This window comes from Musca autumnalis, unplaced genomic scaffold (genome assembly GCF_047663935.1).
Source record: "Musca autumnalis isolate F117 unplaced genomic scaffold, ASM4766393v1 scaffold_102, whole genome shotgun sequence".
Classification (NCBI taxonomy): domain Eukaryota; kingdom Metazoa; phylum Arthropoda; class Insecta; order Diptera; family Muscidae; genus Musca; species Musca autumnalis.
In genome coordinates this window covers 172,947-184,386 of record NW_027411648.1, presented here as the reverse complement: position 1 = coordinate 184,386, position 11,440 = coordinate 172,947, and positions in this window count along the sequence as shown.

The following is an 11,440-nucleotide window of genomic DNA, read 5'->3' as shown; positions in this document are numbered from 1 at the left end:
TCATCTCCGGTGAACTTTTGTATGGGAAAAGTCATCTCCGGTGAACTTTTGTATTGGGAAAGTCATCTCCGGTGAACTTTTGTATGGGAAAAGTCATCTCCGGTGAACTTTTGTATGGGAAAAGTCATCTCCGGTGAACTTTTTTATGGGAAAAGTCATCTCCGGTGAACTTTTGTATTGGGAAAGTCATCTCCGGTGAACATTTGTATTGGGAAAGTCATCTCCGGTGAACTTTTGTATGGGAAAAGTCATCTCCGGTGAACTTTTGTATTGGGAAAGTCATCTCCAGTGAACTTTTGTATTGGGAAAGTCATCTCCGGTGAACTTTTGTATGGGAAAAGTCATCTCCGGTGAACTTTTATATTGGGAAAGTCATTTCCGGTGAACTTTTGTATTGGGAAAGTCGTGCCCGGTGAACTTTTGTATTGGGAAAGTCATGCCCGGTGAACTTTTATATTGGGAAAGTCATCTCCGGTGAACTTTTGTATTGGGAAAGTCATCTCCGGTGAACTTTTGTATGGGAAAAGTGATCTCCGGTGAACTTTTGTATTGGGAAAGTCATCTCCGGTGAACTTTTGTATTGGGAAAGTCATCTCCGGTGAACTTTTGTATGGGAAAAGTCATCTCCGGTGAAGGTTTGTATTGGGAAAGTCATCTCCGGTGAACTTTTGTATGGGAAAAGTCATCTCCGGTGAACTTTTGTATTGGGAAAGTCATCTCCGGTGAACTTTTGTATTGGGAAAGTCATCTCCGGTGAACTTTTGTATGGGAAAAGTCATCTCCGGTGAACTTTTGTATTGGGAAAGTCATCTCCGGTGAACTTTTGTATTGGGAAAGTCATCTCCGGTGAACTTTTGTATGGGAAAAGTCATCTCCGGTGAACTTTTGTATTGGGAAAGTCATCTCCGGTGAACTTTTGTATGGGAAAAGTCATCTCCGGTGAACTTTTGTATTGGGAAAGTCATCTCCGGTGAACTTTTGTATTGGGAAAGTCATCTCCGGTGAACTTTTGTATGGGAAAAGTCATCTCCGGTAAAATTTTGTATTGGGAAAGTCATCTCCGGTGAACTTTTGTATTGGGAAAGTCATCTCCGGTGAACTTTTGTATGTGAAAAGTCATCTCCGGTGAACTTTTGTATTGGGAAAGTCATCTCCGGTGAACTTTTGTATGGGAAAAGTCATCTCCGGTGAACTTTTGTATTGGGAAAGTCATCTCCGGTGAACTTTTGTATTGGGAAAGTCATCTCCGGTGAACTTTTGTATTGGGAAAGTCATCTCCGGTGAACTTTTGTATTGGGAAAGTCATCTCCGGTGAACTTTTGTATTGGGAAAGTCATCTCCGGTGAACTTTTGTATTGGGAAAGTCATCTCCGGTGAACTTTTGTATTGGGAAAGTCATCTCCGGTGAACTTTTGTATTGGGAAAGTCATCTCCGGTGAACTTTTGTATTGGGAAAGTCGTGCCCGGTGAACTTTTGTATTGGGAAAGTCATCTCCGGTGAACTTTTGTATTGGGAAAGTCATGCCCGGTGAACTTTTATATTGGGAAAGTCATCTCCGGTGAACTTTTGTATTGGGAAAGTCATCTCCGGTGAACTTTTGTATGGGAAAAGTCATCTCCGGTGAACTTTTGTATTGGGAAAGTCATCTCCGGTGAACTTTTGTATTGGGAAAGTCATCTCCGGTGAACTTTTGTATTGGGAAAGTCATGCCCGGTGAACTTTTGTTTTGGGAAAGTCATGCCCGGTGAACTTTTGTATTGGGAAAGTCATCTCCGGTGAACTTTTGTATGGGAAAAGTCATCTCCGGTGAACTTTTGTATGGGAAAAGTCATCTCCGGTGAACTTTTGTATTGGGAAAGTCATCTCCGGTGAACTTTTGTATTGGGAAAGTCATCTCCGGTGAACTTTTGTATGGGAAAAGTCATCTCCGGTGAACTTTTGTATTGGGAAAGTCATCTCCGGTGAACTTTTGTATTGGGAAAGTCATCTCCGGTGAACTTTTGTATGGGAAAAGTCATCTCCGGTGAACTTTTGTATGGGAAAAGTCATCTCCGGTGAACTTTTGTATGGGAAAAGTCATCTCCGGTGAACTTTTGTATTGGGAAAGTCATGCCCGGTGAACTTTTGCATTGGGAAAGTCATGCCCGGTGAACTTTTATATTGGGAAAGTCATCTCCGGTGAACTTTTGTATTGGGAAAGTCATCTCCGGTGAACTTTTGTATGGGAAAAGTCATCTCCGGTGAACTTTTGTATTGGGAAAGTCATCTCCGGTGAACTTTTGTATGGGAAAGTCATCTCCGGTGAACTTTTGTATGGGAAAAGTCATCTCCGGTGAACTTTTGTATGGGAAAAGTCATCTCCGGTGAACTTTTGTATTGGGAAAGTCATCTCCGGTGAACTTTTGTATTGGGAAAGTCATCTCCGGTGAACTTTTGTATGGGAAAAGTCATCTCCGGTGAACTTTTGTATTGGGAAAGTCATCTCCGGTGAACTTTTGTATAGGAAAGTCATCTCCGGTGAACTTTTGTATGGGAAAAGTCATCTCCGGTGAACATTTGTATGGGAAAAGTCATCTCCGGTGAACATTTGTATGGGAAAAGTCATCTCCGGTGAAGTTTTGTATTGGGAAAGTCATCTCCGGTGAACTTTTGTATGGGAAAAGTCATCTCCGGTGAACTTTTGTATTGGGAAAGTCATCTCCGGTGAACTTTTGTATTGGGAAAGTCATCTCCGGTGAACTTTTGTATGGGAAAAGTCATCTCCGGTGAACTTTTGTATTGGGAAAGTCATCTCCGGTGAACTTTTGTATGGGAAAAGTAATCTCCGGTGAACTTTTGTATTGGGAAAGTCATCTCCGGTGAACTTTTGTATGGGAAAGTCATCTCCGGTGAACTTTTGTATTGGGAAAGTCATCTCCGGTGAACTTTTGTATGGGAAAAGTCATCTCCGGTGAACTTTTGTATTGGGAAAGTCATCTCCGGTGAACTTTTGTATGGGAAAAGTCATCTCCGGTGAACTTTTGTATTGGGAAAGTCATCTCCGGTGAACTTTTGTATGGGAAAAGTCATCTCCGGTGAACTTTTGTATTGGGAAAGTCATCTCCGGTGAACTTTTGTATGGGAAAAGTCAGCTCCGGTGAACTTTTGTATTGGGAAAGTCATCTCCGGTGAACTTTTGTATGGGAAAAGTCATCTTCGGTGAACTTTTGTATTGGAAAAGTCATCTCCGGTGAACTTTTGTATTGGGAAAGTCATCTCCGGTGAACTTTTGTATTGGGAAAGTCATGCCCGGTGAACTTTTGTATTGGGAAAGTCATGCCCGGCGAACTTTTGTATTGGGAAAGTCATCTCCGGTGAACTTTTGTATGGGAAAAGTCATCTCCGGTGAACTTTTGTATTGGGAAAGTCATATCCGGTGAACTTTTGTATGGGAAAAGTCATTTCCGGTGAACTTTTGTATGGGAAAAGTCATCTCCGGTGAACTTTTGCATTGGGAAAGTCATCTCCGGTGAACTTTTGTATGGGAAAAGTCATCTCCGGTGAACTTTTGTATTGGGAAAGTCATCTCCGGTGAACTTTTGTATGGGAAAAGTCATCTCCGGTGAACTTTTGTATTGGGAAAGTCATCTTCGGTGAACTTTTGTATTGGGAAAGTCATCTCCGGTGAACTTTTGTATGGGAAAAGTCATCTCCGGTGAACTTTTGTATTGGGAAAGTCATCTCCGGTTAACTTTTGTATTGGGAAAGTCATGCCCGGTGAACTTTTGTATGGGAAAAGTCATCTCCGGTGAACTTTTGTATTGGGAAAGTCATGCCCGGTGAACTTTTGTATTGGGAAGGTCATCTCCGGTGAACTTTTGTATGGGAAAAGTCATCTCCGGTGAACTTTTGTATTGGGAAAGTCATCTCCGGTGAACTTTTGTATGGGAAAAGTCATCTCCGGTGAACTTTTGTATTGGGAAAGTCATCTCCGGTGAACTTTTGTATGGGAAAAGTCATCTCCGGTGAACTTTTGTATTGGGAAAGTCATCTCCGGTGAACTTTTGTATTGGGAAAGTCATCTCCGGTGAACTTTTGTATGGGAAAAGTCATCTCCGGTGAACTTTTGTATTGGGTAAGTCATCTCCGGTGAACTTTTGTATTGGGAAAGTCATCTCCGGTGAACTTTTGTATGGGAAAAGTCATCTCCGGTGAACTTTTATATTGGGAAAGTCATCTCCGGTGAACTTTTGTATTGGGAAAGTCGTGCCCGGTGAACTTTTGTATTGGGAAAGTCATCTCCGGTGAACTTTTGTATTGGGAATGTCATCTCCGGTGAACTTTTGTATTGGGAAAGTCATCTCCGGTGAACTTTTGTATGGGAAAAGTCATCTCCGGTGAACTTTTGTATGGGAAAAGTCATCTCCGGTGAACTTTTGTATTGGGAAATTCATGCCCGGTGGACTTTTGTATTGGGAAAGTCATGCCCGGTGAACTTTTGTATTGGGAAAGTCATGCCCGGTGAACTTTTGTATTGGGAAAGTCGTGCCCGGTGAACTTTTGTATGGGAAAAGTCATCTCCGGTGAACTTTTGTATGGGAAAAGTCATCTCCGGTGAACTTTTGTATGGGAAAAGTCATCTCCGGTGAACTTTTGTATTGGGAAAGTCATCTCCGGTGAACTTTTGTATTGGGAAAGTCATGCCCGGTGAACTTTTGTATTGGGAAAGTCATGTCCGGTGAACTTTTGTATTGGGAAAGTCATGCCCGGTGAACTTTTGTATTGGGAAAGTCGTGCCCGGTGAACTTTTGTATTGGGAAAGTCATGCCCGATGAACTTTTATATTGGGAAAGTCATCTCCGGTGAACTTTTGTATTGGGAAAGTCATCTCCGGTGAACTTTTGTATTGGGAAAGTCATCTCCGGTGAACTTTTGTATGGGAAAAGTCATCTCCGGTGAACTTTTGTATTGGGAAAGTCATCTCCGGTGAACTTTTGTATGGGAAAAGTCATCTCCGGTGAACTTTTGTATTGGGAAAGTCATCTCCGGTGAACTTTTGTATTGGGAAAGTCATCTCCGGTGAACTTTTGTATGGGAAAAGTCATCTCCGGTGAACTTTTATATTGGGAAAGTCATCTCCGGTGAACTTTTGTATTGGGAAAGTCGTGCCCGGTGAACTTTTGTATTGGGAAAGTCATCTCCGGTGAACTTTTGTATGGGAAAAGTCATCTCCGGTGAACTTTTGTATTGGGAAAGTCATCTCCGGTGAACTTTTGTATTGGGAAAGTCATCTCCGGTGAACTTTTGTATGGGAAAAGTCATCTCCGGTGAACTTTTGTATTGGGAAAGTCATCTCCGGTGAACTTTTGTATGGGAAAAGTCATCTCCGGTGAACTTTTGTATTGGGAAAGTCATCTCCGGTGAACTTTTGTATGGGAAAAGTCATCTCCGGTGAACTTTTGTATTGGGAAAGTCATCTCCGGTGAACTTTTGTATGGGAAAAGTCATCTCCGGTGAACTTTTGTATTGGGAAAGTCATCTCCGGTGAACTTTTGTATGGGAAAAGTCATCTTCGGTGAACTTTTGTATTGGGAAAGTCATCTCCGGTGAACTTTTGTATTGGGAAAGTCATCTCCGGTGAACTTTTGTATTGGGAAAGTCATGCCCGGTGAACTTTTGTATTGGGAAAGTCATGCCCGGCGAACTTTTGTATTGGGAAAGTCATCTCCGGTGAACTTTTGTATGGGAAAAGTCATCTCCGGTGAACTTTTGTATTGGGAAAGTCATCTCCGGTGAACTTTTGTATGGGAAAAGTCATTTCCGGTGAACTTTTGTATGGGAAAAGTCATCTCCGGTGAACTTTTGCATTGGGAAAGTCATCTCCGGTGAACTTTTGTATGGGAAAAGTCATCTCCGGTGAACTTTTTTATTGGGAAAGTCATCTCCGGTGAACTTTTGTATGGGAAAAGTCATCTCCGGTGAACTTTTGTATTGGGAAAGTCATCTTCGGTGAACTTTTGTATTGGGAAAGTCATCTCCGGTGAACTTTTGTATGGGAAAAGTCATCTCCGGTGAACTTTTGTATTGGGAAAGTCATCTCCGGTTAACTTTTGTATTGGGAAAGTCATGCCCGGTGAACTTTTGTATGGGAAAAGTCATCTCCGGTGAACTTTTGTATTGGGAAAGTCATACCCGGTGAACTTTTGTATTGGGAAGGTCATCTCCGGTGAACTTTTGTATGGGAAAAGTCATCTCCGGTGAACTTTTGTATTGGGAAAGTCATCTCCGGTGAACTTTTGTATGGGAAAAGTCATCTCCGGTGAACTTTTGTATTGGGAAAGTCATCTCCGGTGAACTTTTGTATGGGAAAAGTCATCTCCGGTGAACTTTTGTATTGGGAAAGTCATCTCCGGTGAACTTTTGTATTGGGAAAGTCGTGCCCGGTGAACTTTTGTATTGGGAAAGTCATGCCCGGTGAACTTTTATATTGGGAAAGTCATCTCCGGTTAACTTTTGTATTGGGAAAGTCATCTCCGGTGAACTTTTGTATTGGGAAAGTCATCTCCGGTGAACTTTTGTATGGGAAAAGTCATCCCCGGTGAACTTTTGTATTGGGAAAGTCATCTCCGGTGAACTTTTGTATGGGAAAAGTCATCTCCGGTGAACTTTTGTATTGGGAAAGTCATCTCCGGTGAACTTTTGTATTGGGAAAGTCATCTCCGGTGAACTTTTGTATGGGAAAAGTCATCTCCGGTGAACTTTTATATTGGGAAAGTCATCTCCGGTGAACTTTTGTATTGGGAAAGTCGTGCCCGGTGAACTTTTGTATTGGGAAAGTCATCTCCGGTGAACTTTTGTATGGGAAAAGTCATCTCCGGTGAACTTTTGTATTGGGAAAGTCATCTCCGGTGAACTTTTGTATTGGGAAAGTCATCTCCGGTGAACTTTTGTATGGGAAAAGTCATCTCCGGTGAACTTTTGTATTGGGAAAGTCATCTCCGGTGAACTTTTGTATGGGAAAAGTCATCTCCGGTGAACTTTTGTATTGGGAAAGTCATCTCCGGTGAACTTTTGTATGGGAAAAGTCATCTCCGGTGAACTTTTGTATTGGGAAAGTCATCTCCGGTGAACTTTTGTATGGGAAAAGTCATCTCCGGTGAACTTTTGTATTGGGAAAGTCATCTCCGGTGAACTTTTGTATGGGAAAAGTCATCTTCGGTGAACTTTTGTATTGGGAAAGTCATCTCCGGTGAACTTTTGTATTGGGAAAGTCATCTCCGGTGAACTTTTGTATTGGGAAAGTCATGCCCGGTGAACTTTTGTATTGGGAAAGTCATGCCCGGCGAACTTTTGTATTGGGAAAGTCATCTCCGGTGAACTTTTGTATGGGAAAAGTCATCTCCGGTGAACTTTTGTATTGGGAAAGTCATCTCCGGTGAACTTTTGTATGGGAAAAGTCATTTCCGGTGAACTTTTGTATGGGAAAAGTCATCTCCGGTGAACTTTTGTATTGGGAAAGTCATCTCCGGTGAACTTTTGTATGGGAAAAGTCATCTCCGGTGAACTTTTGTATTGGGAAAGTCATCTTCGGTGAACTTTTGTATTGGGAAAGTCATCTCCGGTGAACTTTTGTATGGGAAAAGTCATCTCCGGTGAACTTTTGTATTGGGAAAGTCATCTCCGGTTAACTTTTGTATTGGGAAAGTCATGCCCGGTGAACTTTTGTATGGGAAAAGTCATCTCCGGTGAACTTTTGTATTGGGAAAGTCATGCCCGGTGAACTTTTGTATTGGGAAGGTCATCTCCGGTGAACTTTTGTATGGGAAAAGTCATCTCCGGTGAACTTTTGTATTGGGAAAGTCATCTCCGGTGAACTTTTGTATGGGAAAAGTCATCTCCGGTGAACTTTTGTATTGGGAAAGTCATCTCCGGTGAACTTTTGTATGGGAAAAGTCATCTCCGGTGAACTTTTGTATTGGGAAAGTCATCTCCGGTGAACTTTTGTATTGGGAAAGTCATCTCCGGTGAACTTTTGTATGGGAAAAGTCATCTCCGGTGAACTTTTGTATTGGGAAAGTCATCTCCGGTGAACTTTTGTATTGGGAAAGTCATCTCCGGTGAACTTTTGTATGGGAAAAGTCATCTCCGGTGAACTTTTATATTGGGAAAGTCATCTCCGGTGAACTTTTGTATTGGGAAAGTCATCTCCGGTGAACTTTTGTATTGGGAATGTCATCTCCGGTGAACTTTTGTATTGGGAAAGTCATCTCCGGTGAACTTTTGTATGGGAAAAGTCATCTCCGGTGAACTTTTGTATGGGAAAAGTCATCTCCGGTGAACTTTTGTATTGGGAAATTCATGCCCGGTGGACTTTTGTATTGGGAAAGTCATGCCCGGTGAACTTTTGTATTGGGAAAGTCATGCCCGGTGAACTTTTGTATTGGGAAAGTCGTGCCCGGTGAACTTTTGTATGGGAAAAGTAATCTCCGGTGAACTTTTGTATGGGAAAAGTCATCTCCGGTGAACTTTTGTATGGGAAAAGTCATCTCCGGTGAACTTTTGTATTGGGAAAGTCATCTCCGGTGAACTTTTGTATTGGGAAAGTCATGCCCGGTGAACTTTTGTATTGGGAAAGTCATGTCCGGTGAACTTTTGTATTGGGAAATTCATGCCCGGTGGACTTTTGTATTGGGAAAGTCATGCCCGGTGAACTTTTGTATTGGGAAAGTCATGCCCGGTGAACTTTTGTATTGGGAAAGTCGTGCCCGGTGAACTTTTGTATGGGAAAAGTCATCTCCGGTGAACTTTTGTATGGGAAAAGTCATCTCCGGTGAACTTTTGTATGGGAAAAGTCATCTCCGGTGAACTTTTGTATTGGGAAAGTCATCTCCGGTGAACTTTTGTATTGGGAAAGTCATCTCCGGTGAACTTTTGTATTGGGAAAGTCATCTCCGGTGAACTTTTGTATTGGGAAAGTCATCTCCGGTGAACTTTTGTATGGGAAAAGTCATCTCCGGTGAACTTTTGTATTGGGAAAGTCATCTCCGGTGAACTTTTGTATGGGAAAGGTCATCTCCGGTGAACTTTTGTATTGGGAAAGTCATCTCCGGTGAACTTTTGTATGGGAAAAGTCATCTCCGGTGAACTTTTGTATTGGGAAAGTCATCTCCGGTGAACTTTTGTATTGGGAAAGTCATCTCCGGTGAACTTTTGTATGGGAAAAGTCATCTCCGGTGAACTTTTGTATCGGGAAAGTCATATCCGGTGAACTTTTGTATGGGAAAAGTCATCTCCGGTGAACTTTTGTATTGAGAAAGTCATCTCCGGTGAACTTTTGTATTGGGAAAGTCATCTCCGGTGAACTTTTGTATGGGAAAAGTCATCTCCGGTGAACTTTTGTATTGGGAAAGTCATCTCCGGTGAACTTTTGTATTGGGAAAGTCATCTCCGGTGAACTTTTGTATGGGAAAAGTCATCTCCGGTGAACTTTTGTATTGGGAAAGTCGTGCCCGGTGAACTTTTGTATTGGGAAAGTCATCTCCGGTGAACTTTTGTATGGGAAAGTCATCTCCGGTGAACTTTTGTATGGGAAAAGTCATCTCCGGTGAACTTTTGTATGGGAAAAGTCATCTCCGGTGAACTTTTGTATTGGGAAAGTCATCTCCGGTGAACTTTTGTATTGGGAAAGTCATCTCCGGTGAACTTTTGTATGGGAAAAGTCATCTCCGGTGAACTTTTGTATTGGGAAAGTCATCTCCGGTGAACTTTTGTATGGGAAAAGTCATCTCCGGTGAACTTTTGTATTGGGAAAGTCATCTCCGGTGAACTTTTGTATTGGGAAAGTCATCTCCGGTGAACTTTTGTATGGGAAAAGTCATCTCCGGTGAACTTTTGTATTGGGAAAGTCATCTCCGGTGAACTTTTGTATGGAAAAAGTCATCTCCGGTGAACTTTTGTATGGGAAAAGTCATCTCCGGTGAACTTTTGTATTGGGAAAGTCATCTCCGGTGAACTTTTGTATGGGAAAAGTCATCTCCGGTGAACTTTTGTATTGGGAAAGTCATCTCCGGTGAACTTTTGTATGGGAAAAGTCATCTCCGGTGAACTTTTGTATTGGGAAAGTCATCTCCGGTGAACTTTTGTATTGGGAAAGTCATCTCCGGTGAACTTTTGTATGGGAAAAGTTATCTCCGGTGAACTTTTGTATTGGGAAAGTCATCTCCGGTGAACTTTTGTATTGGGAAAGTCATGCCCGGTGAACTTTTGTATGGGAAAAGTCATCTCCGGTGAACTTTTGTATTGGGAAAGTCATGCCCGGTGAACTTTTGTATTGGGAAAGTCATCTCCGGTGAACTTTTGTATGGGAAAAGTCATCTCCGGTGAACTTTTGTATTGGGAAAGTCATCTCCGGTGAACTTTTGTATGGGAAAAGTCATCTCCGGTGAACTTTTGTATGGGAAAAGTCATCTCCGGTGAACTTTTTTATGGGAAAAGTCATCTCCGGTGAACTTTTGTATTGGGAAAGTCATCTCCGGTGAACATTTGTATTGGGAAAGTCATCTCCGGTGAACTTTTGTATGGGAAAAGTCATCTCCGGTGAACTTTTGTATTGGGAAAGTCATCTCCGGTGAACTTTTGTATTGGGAAAGTCATCTCCGGTGAACTTTTGTATGGGAAAAGTCATCTCCGGTGAACTTTTATATTGGGAAAGTCATCTCCGGTGAACTTTTGTATTGGGAAAGTCGTGCCCGGTGAACTTTTGTATTGGGAAAGTCATGCCCGGTGAACTTTTATATTGGGAAAGTCATCTCCGGTGAACTTTTGTATTGGGAAAGTCATCTCCGGTGAACTTTTGTATGGGAAAAGTGATCTCCGGTGAACTTTTGTATTGGGAAAGTCATCTCCGGTGAACTTTTGTATTGGGAAAGTCATCTCCGGTGAACTTTTGTATGGGAAAAGTCATCTCCGGTGAACTTTTGTATTGGGAAAGTCATCTCCGGTGAACTTTTGTATGGGAAAAGTCATCTCCGGTGAACTTTTGTATTGGGAAAGTCATCTCCGGTGAACTTTTGTATTGGGAAAGTCATCTCCGGTGAACTTTTGTATGGGAAAAGTCATCTCCGGTGAACTTTTGTATTGGGAAAGTCATCTCCGGTGAACTTTTGTATTGGGAAAGTCATCTCCGGTGAACTTTTGTATGGGAAAAGTCATCTCCGGTGAACTTTTGTATTGGGAAAGTCATCTCCGGTGAACTTTTGTATGGGAAAAGTCATCTCCGGTGAACTTTTGTATTGGGAAAGTCATCTCCGGTGAACTTTTGTATTGGGAAAGTCATCTCCGGTGAACTTTTGTATGGGAAAAGTCATCTCCGGTGAAATTTTGTATTGGGAAAGTCATCTCCGGTGAACTTTTGTATTGGGAAAGTCATCTCCGGTGAACTTTTGTATGGGAAAAGTCATC